The 8887-nt window shown below is 39.6% G+C and overlaps 1 protein-coding gene across 1 annotated transcript in view; it reads right to left on the reverse strand.

Moving 5' to 3' along the window:
- LOC136883287 (uncharacterized) overlaps positions 1–8653 on the reverse strand; it is a 97045-nt gene extending 88392 nt beyond the window's left edge. Inside the window, exon 1 of the mRNA XM_067155522.2 lies at positions 8551–8653. The gene's annotated coding sequence lies outside the window, so the exon portion shown is untranslated. The remainder of the gene's footprint in view (positions 1–8550) is intronic.
- Between the last annotated feature and the right edge of the window lie 234 nt (positions 8654–8887).

Here is an 8887-nt window from a genome sequence, read left to right on the forward strand (position 1 = left end):
TCAATCCGTTTACCACCCAGGGTTAGTTTTCCATCAGAAACAGCGAGCGATCCCACCTCTATCGTCTGGAGCTTAAGACTTTGGGTCGAGGGTACAACTCAGCAGGTGACTTGTTGGAGTATAGACTAGGAAGAGGGAAGGAAACGGCCGTGGCTTTAAGTTAGATACCATCGTAACATTTGTCTAGAGGAGAAGTGGGAATTTACCACTTCGAAGATGGCTGTGGCGGGAATCGAAGTCCCCCTCTACTCAGTTGACCTCCGAGGCTGAGTGAACTCCGTTGCAGCCCACGTACCACATTTCAAATTTCGTGGCAGAGTCGGAAATCGAACGACTACAGCACAGAAGCAGACCTCAGTGCCTTTATTCTGTTATGTTTATTTTCCTGTGTTTCTTGGATACTGATGTGATACCCATCAGTCTTGCTTTTGAAGCGATGGATTATTTCTCATAACATCAGCTTTGTGTTAATGAGTCAATAAATCATTGCAAGGTAAAGCTATTTTGTGGTGTGAGGTTATGTTCTCAATAACATAGTATGCCATGCGAATTAGGAGTATCAGATCGTTATGATAGTAAGTATTTGGAAAAAAAGTTTATGAACTATAATGTATTGGAACTGGAAATAGTAGAACTGCACTGTAATTGGCATGGTTGGTGTCAGAGGCCCGGGCAGCGAGGGCGGGGAAGAACTATGATGAGCATGGCCGGATGTGCGTCACAGCACCGGAAGTTAAATCTCTGCACTATCTGTTATTATAAGTATCGCACACAGTGCGCATTGTTGTGCTATCTCTGAATGCAGACTAGAACTATAAGTGTCATCTGGCTTGGCACCGAAATTTATTATTGTCCTTATTGAGTTTCATATGTTGCGCTCGCTCTGTTGCAACTCACTGCCCAGCACAGTAGCAACACATCGTCGCCACCCCATGCACCCTCGGCCATCACTATCACAGTGTACAGTAAAGGCTAGATTCCACAACATAACAATTGATTTCCAAAGAGCTACTAAGAGCCACCCACTGGACAAGGAGCGTTACTATTTCAAAATATTAAAAATTCTCTTTTTCTTCCTTTCTGTCCGATTGTATATGCGATGCCCCATACTGCTCCGTACATCACTTTTATGTCGTAATGGGGGTACTTCACACCACCAGAAGAGACGCACTTCAAGCAGCGTGTTTGGAAACCTATCTTTCCACCCAGGGCGGTAAAACTAATCTGGGTACTGCCTGGCAACAGGCAAGGGTACGATGATGATAATAATAATAATAATAATAATAATAATAATAATAATAATAATAATAATAATAATAATAATAATTGTACCTGGAGGTTCACCTCAACTCCGCTCATTTAAAAGAAGCGCCTTAAGGAACGCTACCTCTCTAACAAAACGTGAAACAGCTACGGCATGAAGTTGGGACATTGACCAGAAGATGTCACCAGTGAATTATTGAGTAATGTATTATTTTGAAGTTGCCTAAACTGACTGGACTTATTTGTTTTGGTTTACGTCAAGAAGTTTGAACTTTTCTCCATAGATGTCATTACACAAAACTGAGGTATGCACTCTGGTGCAAGGTAAAAGAATTAATGATTTAAAGAAGTTTTGTGTTATTATGTTTTCTCAACTAAATTAACTTTCATTTATTTTGTTATTTCAAGGTTTGCAACACTTCCTTCTCATTCCGCCAGTTTTTTAATCTGGCTAATCACTAATTTTCTGTAAATATTTTTCAGCCAATCACTGGCTTCTTGTAGGTTTTTGGTTTACCCAATAAAATTGAGAGGGTGTGTCCGGATTTAGTCCAGAACCCTCTCGAACCGTCCCCTCGGGTATATAAGCTGCGGCCGTTTCAGGCTACCTTGTCTTATTGATCGTCGTCTTACTGAGTGTGTGTGTTAAGACAGGAGGCGGGACCCCTCATTCTTCGCCAGGCAGTTCAACAGCCAAGGTAATGACCACCAGTCTTATTTTTCTGTAGCTACTTCCGCAGACTTACACAAGGGGAAGGTTCTAATTTCTAACTATGTAACCTCCTGTTTTCTAAAATGTAAACCTTCTTTCGGCTAATGTAAAATTTCATAAAGTCTTTAACTGTAAATCGGGGATAGAGAGTGCGTTACCCTCTCGAGTTACCCTTCAACTTAGTTTGAGGTGACTACGATTTTGTAACTGTTTCTCTTTTCTGTAAAGCGTTTCATTAACCTTCATTCTAGTCACCTCAGTAGCTTGGAATTAGCCTCTGCATCATCGGGCCAATTAGGGTTTTATATTTAATTTTCTAGGAGTGCAAGTGTACGCCTGCATTCATTTTGTGTTCGGTCCAGTAATTTAACCTGTTCTTTCCACGAAGGCCAAGTAGTTTGGCTAATAGACATCCCTGTGTAAAAATTTGTAAGATTTTTGGTGTAATGTTGCCTTAAGTGGCTGTAAGAAATTGGGAGAGCAGTCTCCTTGGTTAATATTGGAGAGCATGTAAGCTCTTTTCTGAGATTACTGTATCATTGAGGGGTGCCTCTGGAAGGCTGTAAAATTTGTATCGGTTGGAGCAAAGTGCTCTTGAATTGGGAGATTTCTCTCCTCGTCTAAACGCAATATTTGTGATGTTGTAAAACTTGAAAATTTGGAGCTGGAAGCTCAGCACTGGTAATTTCCAAACTGCTATTTGTGTCTGTAAAAAATTTTGTTAAGTTTGGGATTTGAAAAGAAATATAACCTTTATTTTAAAGTTTTAAATTAATCTTTGATATCGTAGATAGACCCATTCCCACCAGCACCTTCTTTCACCTATCTGTGATCCACAAAAACACGGTAATAATAATAATAATAATAATAATAATAATAATAATAATAATAATAATAATTGTACCGGGAGGTACACCTCTACGCCGCACATTTAAATCTTGCGCCTAAAAGAACTCCTCTACTGGAGAAATCGTGAACTTGAAACTAGTCCTACTTGAACCTTTACTCAGAAGATGTCACTACAGTAATTGGACGAAATTTTCTTATTGTGAAGTTGCATGTGCTGTATGAAATTCTACGTGTTTTGTTTACCAGTCATCAAGAAGTTTCAACCTTTTTCAACAGATGTCACTGCCAATAAACTATGATCATGCACCCTGGTGCGAAGTAGAAGAACCCTTTTTGAAGAAATTTTGTATTCGTAAGTTATTTTTTTACTGAATTATGTTAATTCATTTTTGGGTTGGCAATATTGATCTTTTCTTTCCGCCAGTTTTGAATTTAGCCAATCCTGAATTTCTGTAATTAATTTTCAGCCTATCACAGGCTTCTTCCTCGATTCTGAGTGTCACTTTTGATGTCAACCAATAAAAGTGAGAGGGTGTGGCTGGTTTATTCATGAAAGGTCTCGAACTTTCCCCGAAGGTTTATAAACTGCGGATTTTCACGTCTCTTGGCCATTTGATCAACATCTAACTAAGTGTGTGTGTGTGAAGCAGGAAGCGGGAGGCGCCTCTTTCATCAGGCAGCAGTTCTTCAGCAAGGTAATGGCCTATTAACATCTTTATTTCTTGCTAGCTCTGCGGTTTAACCCGAGGGGGAGGTCCGAAACTTTAACTATGTAACCTACCTTTCTGAAAATGTAATTTCTGCCCGCTTATGTAAAAACTTCATAATATATTTAATTGTAAATCGGGGATAGAGATTGAGGTACCCTCTCGCGCTCCCCTTCATGTTGGTTTGAGGTGACTACGTTTTGTAACTGGTTTTCTTCCTCTCCGTAATGTTTTAAATTTCTTTCTAATACGAGTCTTCTCCATAGTTTGGGAATAGCCCCTGTTTCATCGGCCTAGTGCCCCTTAGGTTACCAGAATGCATTTTAGGAGTGCAAGTACTCGCCTCCATTCAATTTGTGTTTCGGTCCATTTACTTAACTTGTTTCTTTCCGCAACGGCCCAATAGGTTGGGTACTAGATACCCCTGTTTCAAATTTGTAAGTTGTGCCTTGATGGCAAGTGATTGTAATTTTCAGATATCGCCTTGCATAGGCTTTCAAAAACTGAAAGCACGTCTGCTCTTTTCTAGTGTTGTAAAAGTGCCTCTGGGAGGCTTGATATTGTGTGTTGGGAGCAAGCGCTCCTGGTATTTTGGGGATTTCTGCCCTTTTGTAAATTTATGCCCTTCTGTAAAGTTTGAGCTGGAAGCTCAAAAATTGTAAAACTAGGGGCTTGTAGCCCAAGTGTGTTAAAGTTTTGCAATCTTGGATTTTTATAAATCTTGTTTCTAAATTGCTATGTCATTGTTATCTCACTAAGTGAGAATTTGTTAACTTGTTTTTTTTTTTTTCGAAAATATAACCTTCCATTTCAGTTTAAATTCTTTCTTGACATAGTAGTTAGACCCATTCACCCCGGCACCTTCTTTCACCTCTGCTGGTCCACGGGTAACCCCATAACAACATCAACAATAATAATAATAATAATAATAATAATAATAATAATAATAATAATAATAATAATAATAATAATAATAATGTGTTGCCTAAGACCTCTCAGCTTTAATTACTGTGTTGACGGGATGATAGTTCCTCATGGGGATCACTGTAAGCACTTAGGTTTTGTTTTTTGTTGTTTTACAATTTGCTTTACGTCGCACCGACACAGATAGGTCTTATGGCGGCGATGGGATAGGAAAGGGCCAAGAGTGGGAAGTGGCCGTAGCCTTAATTAAGGTACGACATAGTGTGAAAATGAGAAACCACGGAAAACCATCTTTAGGGTTGCCGGCAGTGGGGTTCGAACCGAGTATCTGCCGAATGCAGGCTCACAGCTGCGCGCCCCTAACTGCACGGCCAACTTGCTCGGTCACTTGGGAGTTAATACAAGGAAAGATCTTCATTGGGGTTATCAAATAAATGGGATTGTAAATAAAGATTACAGGGCTCTGCACATGATTGTGTGGGTATTTAGGATGTAAAGGAGAGGGCGTATAAGTCTCTGGTAAGACCCCCAACTAGAGTATGGTTCTAGTGTGAAGGGCCCTCATCAGGATTACTTGATTCGGGAACTGCAAAAAATACAATGAAGTGCAGCTCGATTTGTTCTGGGGCTTTCCGACAAAAGAGTAGTGTTAAGAAAATGTTGCAAACTTTGCGATAGGAAGACTCGAGAGTAAGGAGACGAGCTGCTCAACTAAGCAGTAGGTTCCGAGCTGTGAGTGGAAAGATGGCTGGAATGACATTGGCGGACGAATAAATTTGAATGGTTGTTTTAAACGCAGGAAAGATCATATTATGAAGATAAAGTTGGAATTTAAGAGGACAAATTAGGGCAAATATTAGTTTATAGGAAGAGGAGTTAGTGTCTGGAATAACTTATCAAGGGAAATGTTCCATAAATTTCCAACTTCCTTGACATTATTTAAGAAAAGACTAGGCAAACAACTCATAGGCATTCTGCCGCCTCAGTGACAGCCCTAAATCCAAATCAATGGTGACTGATTGATACTGCATATTGTTTAACAACCAACCAAGAGATTACTAGCCCGTCATCACCACTGATAACAGTAATTGTAGCAGGTAAGCCACTTCCAAGCATGAAGCGGAAATGACGAAGCAGAGCTATTCGACAATGGGATACAATATTTCTAAACAACAAGTTTGTACCTAATGAGGTCGAGGTTTGCGATAATAAATTAGATTCCCAGGCGCTAACAGACTGTGAACGTGCATTGTACACCACGAGGCTTCATCTGAGTCTCGTGTTCGAGACGTTCATTTTCTATCTGACCTCCCTTGGCGAACACTTCTTTCCTTCCAACCCCCGACGGTTTGCGATTTTTTACATAAATATGCAGGCCTTTTTTTCTTTAACCGGTACCTCTTCATGCTCCAACATTTTTTACCTCTAGCATTTTACCTCATCCTCTGGCATTCCTTCCGCTTTCTTTTAAACTGGTGTCGTTTCTAGCGATAACCCAGGCCTGTCAAGAATGTTGGCCACTAAAAAGGGAGGGCTGCGGCGAGCTTGGCAGTTTGCCTAACAACTGCTGATGACGTTGTTTGTGCTGGTCAATGTACAGCAAGCACAAGCGTCTGCATCAGTGACGTACGCACAGGGGGGCTCTCCTGGCAGAAGTCCCATCCCTTCTTACAGATTTTCAAATTTTAATCAGATTTAAAGAATCAAGAAACCATCCATCTGTTGTGCTCCGTTCATCTTTCCTTGAAGGAGAGCGTCGGGCCACCTAGAATGTTTGAATGGGTGGCTAAATTACTAGAAAATTGAACTCACAGAATTAGAGTAGGTGAAGTGTTTACCTGATCCCGTAATAACTGAGAGGGGGTCTCGCAGAGCAGTATTATGTTTTCATATGTATATACGAGTAGAAGCCTCCGTGGCTCAAGCAGCAGCGCGCCGGCCTCTCACCGCTGGGTTCCGTGGTTCAAATCCCCGTTTACTCCATGTGAGATTTGTGCTGGACAAAGCGGAGGCGGGATAGGTTTTACTCCGGGTATTCCGGTTTTCCCTGTCATCTTTTATTCCAGCAACACTCTCCAATATAATTTAATTTCACTTGTCAGTCATTAATCATTGCCCCAGAGGAGTGCAACAGGCTTCGGCAGCCGGCACAATTCCTATCCTCGCCGCTGGATGGGACTTCATTCATTCCATTCCTGACCCGGTCGAATGACTGGAAACAGGCTGTGGATTTTCATGAGTATATACGAGTATAAACAGTGATGGGAAAAGTGTAGGCTCAATTACAATTACCTGAGAAAAATGTACTCAATTACAATCATTAATTGCTTTTTAAATAGTAATCAGTAAAATTACAATTACTTCATAGAACGCGAGTCTTTGGGGAATTACTGACATTTTCTTCACATGGGGATGGAATGAAACCAAGTTTGAAAGTAAAAATACATTATTCTATTTTGTGTGGGTTTGTTTAGCATAGATATATTAAGTGACTATCATCACTAGATGAGACTAGTCAGACTTTCAAAATGATTGCTCCCAAGTAAACTTTGAATGTCGCTTTCGAGTTTTCACTATTTTCAGTATCATCATCATCATCAGCAACAGCATCTACTAAATGCAATACTTTGCCGCTGTAGCCACATCTGACGATCTTCTGATAGCCTCTTCTTGTTGCTATATGAACCACATGCTAGTTCACTGACGGAGTTATTGATGTATGACATGCTTGGTCTTCCTCTGGGTCTCTTTCCCAGTATTTTACCTTCAATGACGGTTTAGAGAAGAGTGCCATGTCTCAGCAAGTGTCCAAGGAACTTTGTTTTCCTCTTCTTTATCGTACGGTATTTAATAAACATTGATCCTCTTTTACGTTCTTTATCTTCTTTTTGTCTGTCCAAATTGTTTTTGTAATTCTTCTCCAAAACCACATTTCAGCAGCCTTAAGTTTGTTTCTTCCTGTTACCCTAATGTCCAGGTTTCGCACCCATACAGTAGCACACTCCAAACATAAGTCTTGAGAAATCATTTTCTGATCTCCATTTTCAGAATAACTAATTCAAAATATTTATTCAAATAGGGAAATGCCTTAAACCCTTCACCGTCACATCTTTATTCCGGCCCCATTCTCCACCACGTAACTGCTTTTGGTGGGAGCGTTAGTATAACATCTACGGTATTCCCTACCTGTCGCTAGAAGCGACTAAAAGGTAGACGAAGGACTGTCGAACCTATGGCACGCGAACATGACTTCTATGCTATGTCAGACAACATACTAACGTATCGGAATGTTTTAACATGGAATAAATGGGTCGAAAATCTAGCAACATAGCATATTTTAACAATACGCTTTTATAAAGAAGTATGTCCCACATCCGTGGCTATATTGTTTACACATTTTATCAGGTTAAAGGTAAATTTACCTCATCTTTAAAAATTACCTTTTTTAAAAAATGGAATTTCAGTCATGTTTGCAAATTAAAATCATCAAACATTCAGTCGAATGGATGTGTATGTAATGCAATCTAATACCTAAATGACGTCAAATGAGGGATTTCATGATGATTTTAAAAGAAGTTAACCGATGCCCACTAGACAGTAAAAATGAATAAACAAGAATTCTCATTCCTCAGACAGGCTAGTCTGTGAAGTTTTGCCATCCCTGCTATATACAGTATAACATTCCAATTCTTTACTCATATACTGTATATAACAGAACATACAGGTCTAATAATGCTGCCTTGAGGAATTCCCTGTTAATGATTACTTATATTGTTTATGCCCACGTTAGCTCAACTACCCAGTATTGTATGAAAAGACTGTGTATTTGATTGTTAGCATTTTTGAAAATATAAACAGCAGCATTGAATTTTATAATTATTTCCCAAGGTATTAAGTTAGTTTGTTCATAAACAATTTTAGTAGATGGCAAATACAGTGCTGTAAGAAATTTCTAATCGCTCTATTCTGTAGAACTTTCTATGCTATCAAATCTGTTTTATGCTCGTAAACACAAGTAATATTTTAAAATCTAAACATATATATATATATATATACGAAAATAATATATTGAAAAGAAGTTTGAAGTTGACTTACTGTGTGCTGTGTAGACCTATTCTCTGAACAACTCAGGTCCCATAATGTCCTGTTCGTGAGGAAGAAGTGAGGCCCCTGCTATGTACGTTATCGGCCGTGTGCTTCAAGGTGACTGAGTTATCGCTTTACAGAAGGGTAGGCTGAATGCGTCACTGAACATTACAAAAACCAACACCATGTTCAATCTTACAGCTATGTCAAGACTGAGCATATCATACTCAAGGGCACCTGGACGTTCACATTACATTATTTTGTGAACGTGGAAGCCATTCTTCTTTTTGGTTTCGACAGAGTTAGCATCTGATCTTTAAGTTTTTCAGTCTGTCGAAACTAAGAA

The sequence above is a fragment of the Anabrus simplex genome, chromosome 11 (genome assembly GCF_040414725.1).
Source record: "Anabrus simplex isolate iqAnaSimp1 chromosome 11, ASM4041472v1, whole genome shotgun sequence".
NCBI lineage: Eukaryota > Metazoa > Arthropoda > Insecta > Orthoptera > Tettigoniidae > Anabrus > Anabrus simplex.